Source organism: Pinus tabuliformis, chromosome 8 (genome assembly GCF_031772625.1).
Source record: "Pinus tabuliformis cultivar Carrire ecotype Pingquan chromosome 8, CPIR1, whole genome shotgun sequence".
Taxonomy (NCBI): domain Eukaryota; kingdom Viridiplantae; phylum Streptophyta; class Pinopsida; order Pinales; family Pinaceae; genus Pinus; species Pinus tabuliformis.
Genome location: NC_142294.1, coordinates 364,902,183 through 364,914,433, shown reverse-complemented (window position 1 = coordinate 364,914,433; position 12,251 = coordinate 364,902,183).

The following is a 12,251-nucleotide window of genomic DNA, read 5'->3' as shown; positions in this document are numbered from 1 at the left end:
TATTCCTTCAGAAAGGAACAACAAAAACGTGAAAGTGATGTTCCTTCGGAAAGGAACAACAAAAACGTGGAAGTGTTGTTCCTTTAGAAAGGAACAACAAAAACATGAAAGCGTTGTTCCTTCAGAAAGGAACAACAACATGGCGGAAATGTTGTTCCTTCGGAAAGGAACAACAAAATGCAGAAGTGTTGTTCCTTAAAAAAGGAACAGCAAAGTGGTGAAAATGACATTCCTTGAAAAAGGAACAACAACGTAGTGAAAACGTTGTTCCTTCCAAAAGGAACAACAAAATGCAAAAGCTACAGAAATGCAAAAATATGTACAGAAAGTAATTTACAGAGATGAAATAAAAAATTATGTACAAAATGTAAAAGTGATCAAACCACTTAATGAACCAAAGGTGGGGAAGATTTCTCTTCCTCAACTAGAATCTACATGTCAGAGTCTTCATGGAGTTACTGGTAGAAGGATTCCCGAGTGAGTGGTTTATGGTATAATCGAACTTGGTCACTGTTTACCTTAAAGGTGTGTCCCGATCCATCAATGGTGGTTGAGGTAATGGTACCATTATCATGTACTTTTTGGATCTCATATGGTCTGAGCCAGCGAGTTTGGAGTTTCCCCGGAAAATCCTAGAACCTAGAATCGTATAGGGGCACCCAATCTCCTTCGCGGAAGACTTTCTTTTTTATGAGGGCGTCATGCCATTTGGTTCTTTGTTGTTGGATCAATGTGGTATGTTGGAAAGCAGAGAGCCTGATTTCATATAGCTCGTTAATCTGTTGTAATCTGTTAATCTGGGCCTCATTCAAGTCTAGACCGACTTCTTGTGTTGTTCTCAGGGTCTGTATTTCAAATTCGATTGGAAAGATGGGTTCCTTTCCAAATACTAGTTGATATGATGAATAACCAGTAGTGCTTCTCCATGTTGTTATGTATTCCCACAAGGCTTCAGGAAATCTTATAGCCCAATCACGTCTGTGTGACGCAATGGATTTTGTAAATATTGCTTCTATTACTTTGTTCGTACTCTCTACTTGGCCATTTGCCTGTGGGTGATATGGAGAGGTAATTTTATGCTGAATATGATAGATTTTCAATGTTGCAGCAATTTTATTATGAGAAAAATGTGGTCCTCCATCCGTGATTATGTCCCTTGGGAGGCCATATTGCACGAATATGTGGAACAGGAATTGGATGACAGAATCCTATGTAGCTCTTGACAATGCCTCTGCTTTAACCCATTTAGTGACATATTATGTGGCTACCAAAATATATGTTTTTTGATTCGATGATGGATTGATTGGGCCCACACAATTGAGCACCCAACGTTTGAATGGTTCAATAACTAGATGTGGGTTCAAAGGCATCTCGTTGGACTGTCTAGGGCGTCCTGTTCTTTGACAACTATCACAAGCTTGAACAAATTTCTTTTCATCTTTGAAGATTGTGGGCCAATAATATCCTATTTGTAGAACTTTGTGACCAGTTCTTTGATCTACAAAATGTCCACCACATGGTTTGTTGTGACAAGCTTTCAGAGTATCAAAAATTTCATCTTCACAGACGCATCTCCTGATGTGCATATCTACCCCTGTATGAAGTATCTAGCCCCCAATCCAAGAAAATCGGGTACTATGCTGAACAATCTGCTTTTTTTCATTGGAGTCAGATGTTTTAGTAATTTTCCTATTGCTAGATAATTTGCAACATCAGCATACTAGGGTGTTTTTACAGTAGCAACGAACAAATGTTCATCTGGAAACTGATCCTTGACTACTGCTACATCCATTGGTTTCAGCATTCGTGAGATACAGGGTTTTCTTTTCCAGGTTGGTCTTTTATTGTGATATCGAATTCCTGTAATAAAATCAGCCATCTTGTTACTCTACCATTTGTGATTGGTTTATTCGCTAAATATTTTATGGCAGAGTGATCTGTGTATAAAACAATAGGATATCCAGTGATGTAATGCCTAAATTTATTTACAGCATGTATTATAGCTAAGAATTCTTTTTCAGTAATAGTATAGTTCAACTTAGTAGGAGACAAGTTCTTTCTAATATAATAAATCACATATGGTTTTTTGTCTTCTTCCTGCCCAAGGACTGCTCCAATAGCTGTGTCTGAGGCATCTGATGAAATTTGAAATGGCAGGTCCCAATTTGGACCTCTGAGTACTGGTGTTGTTGACACAAGCTTTTTCAAATCCTCAAAAGCACGGTCACATTTATCTGTCCATACAAAGTCAACATTCCCTGTTAGTGCATATAGAGGTGCATCAATGTGAGAAAAATGCTCTATAAATATTCTATAATAACCAGAAAATCCAAGGAAACTGCGTACCTCTATCTGTGTGGTGGGAGTGGGTATTAACAAGATTATTTGAATTTTGGCCGGATCTACCTGTATCTCAGCTGCTGAAATGTAGTGACCTAGGATGAGGCCTTCGGTCATCATCATATAGCATTTTTCATGGCTTAGGCAGAGTCTGGTAGCTATACATCGTTGGAGCACCTTTTCTAGTGTATCTAGTGCTGGGTCTAAATCATCTTCCATATGGTGTGAAATCATCCATATATACTTCGAGCCCTTCATTTATTAAATCTAAAAAGATACTAAGGATAGCCCTTTGAAATGTGGTGGGGGCATTATGACTCTGTAGGCAAACGTTCCCCAAGGACAGGTAAAAGTAGTTTTGTCTTGGTCTTCAGGGGCAATCTGAATTTGATTGTATCCACTGAAGCCGTCCAGGAAAGAAAAGAATTTCTTTCCTGCTAATGTATCTAATACCTGGTCAATAAATGGAAGGGGAAAGTGGTCTTTTTGGGTTGCTTTATTTAATTCTCTGTAATCTACACAAATCCTCCACTTTCCATTCTTCTTCAGCACCACTACAAGCGGAGAGACCCATTTGCTATCGGAGATAGGATAAATAAAGTTTGCATCTAAAAGTTTTTGTAGTTCAATTTTCACAATGTCTTTTAGATGAGGGTTAAGTCTTCTTTGGGGTTGGCGAATAGGTCTTGCATCTTTTTTTGTATAAATGTGGTGTGTACATAACTGGGGATTGATTCCCTTCATATCTGGATAATCCCATGCAAATGCTTCCTTATATTTTTTCAGTAGCTGGATCAATTTCTGTTCTTGTTCAAGAGTCAAGTTACTATTAATGTTTAAATTTTTTCCTGGCTCAATCTCTATAGTTTTGCTATTTGAAACAGAGGTAGTAGGTATCGTCTGGTCATGAGTTTCTTTGAGAGGATCTTCTTCCAATTCATTATCAAATGCTGCCTCTATCATGTGACATTGTATATGAGATCTAGATTTAGGTTGGTTAATAAAATTGTTAATAATATCGTCTTCTGTTTGATCTTTGAAATCAAGGGCATCTTCTATAGTTAAGGGGGATCTAATATTTTCAGTAAGATATGATACAGGGTGTTTGTTAGTTTTTATTATCGTGACACTTGGCTGGGATGGAGGATATAAGGCTAGATTTTTGATATTAGGCTCTCTAGTTATGGTCATACTGCCTTGTTGGCAGCCAATGTAAGCATCAGCGGTTGCAAGCCAAGGTCTGCCTAAAATTAATGGGTGTCCATCAAGTTGGTTTTTAGGGTTTATTATCAGAAAGTCGGCAAGATATTCCCAGGAATCAACGGATACCATGACATCATGTAGTGTACCTTCCAGCCTAACCACTGATCGGTCAGCCAGTTCTAATAAAGTGGAGGTTGGTTCTACTGATGTAATGCCCAGTTTTCGACAAGTGGTAGTTGTTAAGATATTGATTGCAGCCCCTAAATCAACTAAGGAATTTGAAAAGGTTTGTCCATTGATTTGTACTATTACTATTGGATTTCCTGGGTCTTCATATTTGATGGGTGTTTCTCTTCCTGATAATAGGTTAGATAAGGTGCCAACTACTTGGACTGTTGGGTTATTTGTTATTCTCCTCCTTGGTTTTTTTATACATAGCTCTTTGATAGTCTTTGCATATATTGGGATGTCTTGAATGGCTTGGAGGAGTGGGATTTTTATGTACAGGTTTTTAAGTTCTCCCAGAATGTCAAAATCAAGATGTTCTATAGGTCGTGGTATAATTAATCGTTCTGGGAATGGGGGAGAAGATGTGGTTATTTGATCATGAGTTTGTTTTGTAGCCACATCTTTGTCTTGTAACGGTTGTTCTACAGGTAACTGATTTTCAATTTGAACCTTTTTATCTCCCTCGGTTTCTATAATGCGCCCAGATCTTAATTGAAGGTCATTGCATTCCCTTAGATTGGTTTCTATCTCTGGTGTTTCAATTATTTGAATAGATTGAACTGGTCTATTATTTGGCTTAGGGTTGGGTTAGGTTGGGAGTTGTGGTCTTACGTTAGACTGGGGGTTTTATTGCAATGCTGGCAGTGTAGGTTGAGGGAGTGGAATGGTTCCTACTGGCTAATTCATTGGTCTTTGCCAGTTTGTCTGCCAGGCTTGACTCTATGAAGTAGGAGGGGACCATTGTGCCAGATATGCATTGTTTTGCCAATATGGCGGGGCATAGGGAAAATTTGGCCAATTAGGTTGGCTTGTTTGATTTGGCCATGATGATGATGAAGGAAATCGCTACTGTGGCCAGTTTGAGAAATGAGGTTGATTTTGCTACATTGTATTATATTGTTGAACATGATATTGTGAAGGCTGAAAAGAAGAAGTTGGATCGGGAAACATATCTGATTTTCGTGGCTGCCATTGATGGTGTTGATTAAGTAGGTACACTGGTTCTGGTTCTTCGTCCACTTCTTTGTACTCTACTTTCAAGCCAGGAAGTGAGGGACAACTTTCTGTGGAGTGGTCTTTTGTAAAAATGGCACAAGCTTGGACTGCATCTAATGGGCACTCTTTGTGGCTATGTTTCTTTCTACGTCTAAGACAAAAGATTGCCAGATTTTTCTCTACCTCTACTTGTTTCTGCTTAGCTTACGTAATATCGAGTTGCGTTGTCAGAGTTCCCAATATATCAGTTTTGAAATTTTCTAATAAATTTCCAATTTCTGTGCGAGTTACTCCTTCTCCAGAGATCTTGTTGTCCCTTATAAACCTGTCATGTTCTGCTGGTTTTAGCCTTGTACTTCCTCATGAGCTCCTGATACATAAATCAATGATGTTAGCAAATTCCTCTTGATAGATGTCTCCTTTTCCCATAATATTCAATGTTTCAATCCATTGTTCCTTCATGCCTTTAATTAATGTTGTTTTTAATACATTATCAGGTAAGGGTAATGATGCATAAGGGGATCTTTGAAGATTATACTGAAAACGTTCAACATATTCTTCTAGTGTTTCATTAGGTCTAGCTACCATCTGAAATATTTCATCTTTTAACTCTCTAGATCTACAATAATCTTGATATTTCTTTAGGAAAACATCTTTCATATATTCCCAGTTATTTATAACATCTCCACCCAACGCCATAAACCATTGTAAAGCAGCTCCTTTTAATGTAGAAGGAAATAGTTTTAGCTTCTGGGGATCAATGGTATAGTCATATCCTTTGCATAGCACATCAAATTAAAAAAAAAATGCATCTAGATCTTTCGATGTTAGGCCATGAAATGTAGGGACATGCTGGAGAGGAATTTCCTTCATTGGTGCATTGGCTGCAGTATCAAAAATCGGATATTGCAGTGTGGAAGTTTGGGTGTTTGGCTGGTTCTGGGCCATTTGGTCAAATATGTGCCAATAACCTTCTGGAATTTCTAGGAGGGTGTTCCTAGGTTGGCTAGACGGAGGGGGGACGCCTTTAGCAAGAATGGCTTTAACAGTACTTCCTTTGTCTGGGATGATGAGAGTCCCTAATGTCTGGGGAGATTTTGATTCTTGAGGTTCTTCAACTTTGTTATGAATGATTTTTACAACACTTCCCTTATCTGGGCTGCTTAATGGCTAAATTATTCCAAGAGGAGATCTTGGTTCTTCAGTTTCCCCTGTTTCTCCTCTTCCTTCACAAAAGTTGCTAAGGTTCCCTTCTTGCAATGATTTTGGGCTAGAACTCTCAATTTCTTGAAAATCTTGCTCCTTGGTTTGACTATGCACCTCAAAAAAGGCTACATATGGTGATCCTGTGGCTTGAAGGGAACTAGTAGGTTGTTTAGAAGCAACTTTTCTAGGTCTTACTGAAGGCTGAGATTCTTCTTTCTTCATGATTTTGTCTATGAAAGTTGAATGGCCAAGGGTCACTGGCCCCTTAGCTTTATCAGGCTTGGGTAGTGGTTTGGGGTTCTTTTCAGGCTTTTTCTGCTTAGTCATGCACACAAATCAAATACTGATTTCTACCCAAAACAACAACAAATATGCAGGGAAGCGGGCAAAGGAGCAGGGTTGTTACATGCTCCATATGTAGGTTCTTACCTTCCGTTTTCAAAACCCAATTCTTTCCTAGTAGGTACTTACACTACTTTGAAAAGGAAACAAATGGCTACACTCTTCTCCGACAACGACACCAAAATGTTGAGTAATAAAAAGGGTCTTTTTCAACTCTATTTACCCTACATTAATTGTCAATCCAGGAACAATTTGTTATTTCAAAGAGTGTACTCTGTTTGATGTGGTCATTTTTCAGAGTAATGCTAGTATTATAGTGCTTAAAATACAAGAGTAAACAGATGCTTGGAATAAAATCTACTTTTAGAAAGAAGCTTAAAACTCAAATCATGCACTTAAAAAGCTACAACAATTTATCAGTCAAGGGTACAGTAGTGATAACTCTTCTCTTTGTAAAATGATACAATTAAAAAGCAATAAAGGAGAAGATCATCAATCTGGGAACTGGACAGCGTATGTCAATGTTCACTACAATTTCAGATTGTTTTGCACATTGAAGCAATGATAATTCAACTATCAAGAAATGGAACAACAACTAATCTATTGAACAACAAAACCTTAACTGTTATGAAACCAGCTCACAAAAAGATAGAAAAGAGAGATCAATGCCTTAGAATTCAGCCTCTTTGAGGGGGCAACCTCCTTTACATTACATAAATGAGCAATTCTTGGATGATACAAATGAAAATACCTCCTTTCTATATATAGGAGTCTAAGGGGTCATAATATAATCAGAGCCGACATAACAATAATAATGTAAGGGCACAATAATAACAATAGTGGGCTTCTATGGGGCACAATAGTAACAATATGGGCACTACATGGGTACATCAATATCATAAGGGGGTTGTACTAATAACAATAAGGGGTTACACTAGTAGTATAAGGGCCTAACATTAACCTACAGGAATGAATGAAGCAATAACTGTATCCTACAGGAATTGAGTAACAATCTTTACTTTAGAAATGATTTGAACAACAAATGGAAATAAGACAACAAACTAATGGAAATGAAATATAGAATAGCGGCTTAAATCAAGGGTAAATGTACCACAAAACAGATCAAATATTACACACGACACTCCTATGTTAAAAGGAACAACAATCTGAGCTCCAATATAACAAGTATGAATCTCAGGTATAAAGGAACAACAATTCTGATCACGATGGAATAGTAATCCCAAATGAACAGAAATCACGTTTTAGTGTAAACCATAGATAAATACAGTAATATCAATTTATGAATATACAACACTGTTACTCTGTAATTGAACAACAATGGTAATCTGTAAGGAACATCAATGTTATATGATAATGCCAATTTTTAAAGGAACAATGATGCGATATAAAGTTAGGATGAATAGCATAACATTCCTATTGCAGAGAATATTACTTATTCAAGTAGAAACGAAATATAATAGAACATATATGTAAAATAGTATGGAACATCAGATTACTGAATAGAGTGGGTAAAAGAAATCAAACCACACACGAATCAGAAATAATGGTACAGGAGCAAGTGTTCCACTAGGGCCGGGCCCTTAGCCTCCAGGGACACATCACTTAAGATTACTCCAGAATCAAAGATAGAACAACAACCAAAGTTTATATATTACGCATCAAAACAGAGTTACAATAATCTCTCTTAGAGAGAGTCGATGATCAAAGTTTCAATTACAACAGTAAATTTCATAAAAACCACAATAGTTCTGTCCCTTGGGCTAGCAATATTGCCTCCTCCTATAGCAGCCGAGCAGAGATATCAATGATACAGTGAATCGTTAAGGTAGTGATCCCTCAGGATCAAAGGATCATGAGGGATTTACCATACTATTAGTTCTTGGTTATCTTCTTGTTCTTTTATGCCGATTTGGTACCTCTTCCTTTTCCTGGCTTATATGCTCCAGTTTAGATTTCCTTGTTTGGATACAGTTCCCTGTCAAAGGGACAACAGTTCACCTTGTCTTGTCTTTTCCTTTAGAACGACGATCTTCCATTTTCTTCTTTTTCTGCATAGGAAAAGGATAATTATTAGTCATTTTATGTTGCATACCATTCTTTGATATTCTATCATAATCTTTTGCCATATACTTATTTCATAATGTAAAGGAGTTATGAATTCAAGGAAAATATGACAAAGTGAGTGGTAATTGCATACCTTCTCTAGGGCTCAACACTTATAAAGAAAGAACAACAAGGTGTAATTGCACAATTATATTCTCTAACTGTTCGCACATCGAAATCATGTATTTCTCCAGATCTCCAAAAAGTATTGGACAATCATTCCAAGGTATTTGAGACTCCCAAAGGTCTCCCACGTATTCGTGATCATGATCATGCTATTCGTTTTATTCCAGGATGCGTTCCTCCAAACATCAAGCCTTATAGATATCCATATGCCCAAAGGAGTGAAATTGAACATATGGTTGCAAAAATTGTAGAGGTTGGTACAATTATCCAACCGAATTTGATAAACAAAGGAAGGTATGAATGGAAGAATGGCAAAGCAGGGAGGGAACTCATTCAAGCATTGTCGAATATCCCAGTTCCAACAATATTTCCAGAACTTGACAAGGGAGGAAATATCATATTGGAACCTAGAGCAGTCATAGAAACAAGAACTCGACAGCTACGGAATCGATTAATTTCAGAGTATCTCAGCAAGTGGAAGGATTTACCCGCTGAAGATTCCACAGGGGAGGACAAGAATTTTATACAGAAGCATCAAGAACTACTCAATCATTGAGGACAACACTTTTTGAAGGAGAGGGGCATGTTAGGCCCCTATACTACTAGTGTAACCCCTTATTGTTGTTAATACAACCCCCTTATTATATTACTGTATCCATGTAGTCCCCATATTGTTACTATTGTGCCCCATAGAAGCCCACTATTTTTATTATTGTGCCCTTACATTATTATTTTTATGTCGGATCTGATTACATTATGACCCCTTAGACTCCTATATATAAAAAGGAGGTATTTTCATTTGTATCATCAAATAATTGTTCATTTGTGTAATGTAAAGGAGATTTCCCCCTCAAAGAGGCTGAATTCTAAGGCATTCAACTATCTTTTCTATATTTTTGTGAGTTGGTTTCACAACATCTTTAATATGGTTCAAAGAGAGGATGAAAATCTTGAATATATGGTAGAAAGGTTTGCCTATAATATCAAAAGGGATAAAATGCACAATTTAGATGAAGAGACACTAAAAACTCTTTTGCTAAAAACTATTAGAGATGAGTGGATTGATCTCCTCAATTTAATGGGCAAAGGAGATGTCTCTCAATTTTCATTTGATGAAATTTGTGAGTTGTGTAAACACATTGCAAGAGGAAAAGAAAAATATGGTAAGAATCCAAGAGACCCAATCATGTCGAGAGTAAGAAAATATGCATCTAGAACAATAAGTAGAGAAGAATTAGGAAATTTGCTTGATAATTTCAAAACAAATATCCTTGGAAACCTTAGTGAACAATTGGATACTCTAAGGATACAAAAAAAAAGAGTTGAGAATAATAAATATCTATTTTATGTCCTAGGTGTAGGAAAAATAATGCTCTACAGGAATCTCCTTTGGATATTATTGAGATATGTGTCATATGTGTAGAAAATCATGATACAAAAGAGTGTCCCTCAATACCTGGGCTTAAGGTTGTCTTTGTTAGGTCCCTATAATACTAGTGATTCCCCCATTACTATTGTCATTGTAACCCTTATTTTTATTTTTGTGCCCCCATTGTCCCCATATTGTTATTATTGTGCCCCATAGAATCCCACTATTATTATTTTTGTGCCTTTATATTATTATTGTTAGGTCAGCTTTGGTTATATTGTGACCCCTTAGACTCTTATATGTAGAAAGGAGGTTTTGTTATTTGAATCATCTAAGAATTGTTCATTTGTGAAATGTAAAGGAGGTTTCCCCCTCGAAGAGGCTTATTTATAAGGCGTTGATCTATCTTTTATATCTTTTTGTGAGCTGATTTCATAACATTTGGTATAAGAGCTTTGGATTCTAGCGTTTCGCTGCTCCAAATAGGTCATCGTGGCATTTTCGCTACAATTTTTTTTTCTGTGACAGTTCAAAAGCTAAAAAAAAGAAATCCATTTGAGATGAATCTCGCTGAACCTCAAGATTGAATTTCAAATCTTGTCTCACTATATTTTTGGAGATATAATCTAAGGAAGTTAGGGTTTTTGTAGACCCCCAAATTACATTCCAAACATGTGACCTTGGGAAAATCATCATAACTTTCACTTTGAGCATCATTTTGAATTTTCGTAAGAAGTCTTAGAAAGAGGACGGACTGTAGTTTCTTTGGGTATCATTTTCAGAACCCGAGGTTGAAAAATTGACCCGTGGTACATCGTACAAGTTTGCTCTATTGAATTAGTCTATACTCAGGTCATCATGGGAGATTTGGCATAACTCTTCATTGGAGAATCCAATCTTGATCAAACTTGTGGGGTTAGAAAGATTACTCAGAGGGTTAATAAAGGAAACAATTTCAAACCTTGGAGATCCACAATTACAGAGATACATCAGATTCAATATCGAGCTCCTACAAAGTGACAAAAGGTGTGTAGTTTTTGTTTTTATTTTTGCATAAGCTTGGTTTGAAAAATTAGTTTGAAGGAATTCAAAGGGAATAGTGAAGCATTATTATTGATAATTGATGCCCCGAAGAAAAAAAATGGAAACACCTAGTAAGAAACCTAAAAGCTCTAGCATGACTTGTGAAGAAGAGGAATAAATGCAACATGATATATCAAAATTACGAGACCAAGTGCAACAAATTTCACTTGCACAAAAAGTAACAGAAGCTAAGATGGATGGTTTAAAGAAAGACGTAGAAGCTAAAATGTATGGTGTGGAAGCTAAGATGAATGTCGTGTAAGCTAAGATGGATGGCGTGGAAGCTAAGATGGATGATTTAAAGAAAGGCATGGAAGATTTCAAGACAATTTTGAAGACATATTTGACAAAGTTTCTACAAGAAATGCTTACTAATGGGGAAAGGGTAGTAAAGGAAACTCATGATGAGAACAAAATAAATGTTAATCATGATTTCATAGGCTCTAATGTTGGATCGATGAATCATCATGTTCCAAAGATCGATATGAGGAAGTTTGATGGCAAGGATGTCAGAACATGGATGCTACAGATTGAGCAATTTTTTGTTCTCCATAATGTGAAAAACACACAAAAGGTACGCATTGCAACTTTATATTTGGAACAAAATCAGTTTGTATGTTATCGATGGCTTTTCTCTCGTAAAAAAATTGTCACTTGGGCTATTTTTACGGATGAAATGATAGCACATTATGAGGATACAAAAAGCAACACTTTTTTTAGCCAATTGATAAATCTCAAACAAAAGGGTGCAATGATGGAGCACATTAAGGACTTCCAAAAATTGAATATAAGGGTAAAAGATATTCCAGAGGAGCATAAAATTGATGTGTTCATAGGGACTTTAAAAGATAACATCCAACATAAGGTTCGCCTTTGGGAACTAGATTCACTGGAGAAGGCATTCAGGTTGGCAAGAAAAATGGAAAGCAAAATTATGGAAACAAGGAAGCCTACCACTCACATTCATAAAGATGGAAGTGTTGCTGCCCCTAGCCATTCACAACCTAAAAGTTTGAAATCACAAAAATTGGAAGAAAAAAGAGCAAAAGGGCTTTCTTACAGTTGTGATAGCAAATACACTAAAGGTCATAAGTGTGCAAAGAAGAAATTATTTTATGTAGATTGTGAAGAGGAGGAAGAAAAGAAACAAGAAACACCAAAAGAAGAGGATATAAACTAGGAACAAACCCTAGAAAAAGAAGAAATGAATCCGACCATATCTTGTAATGAATTG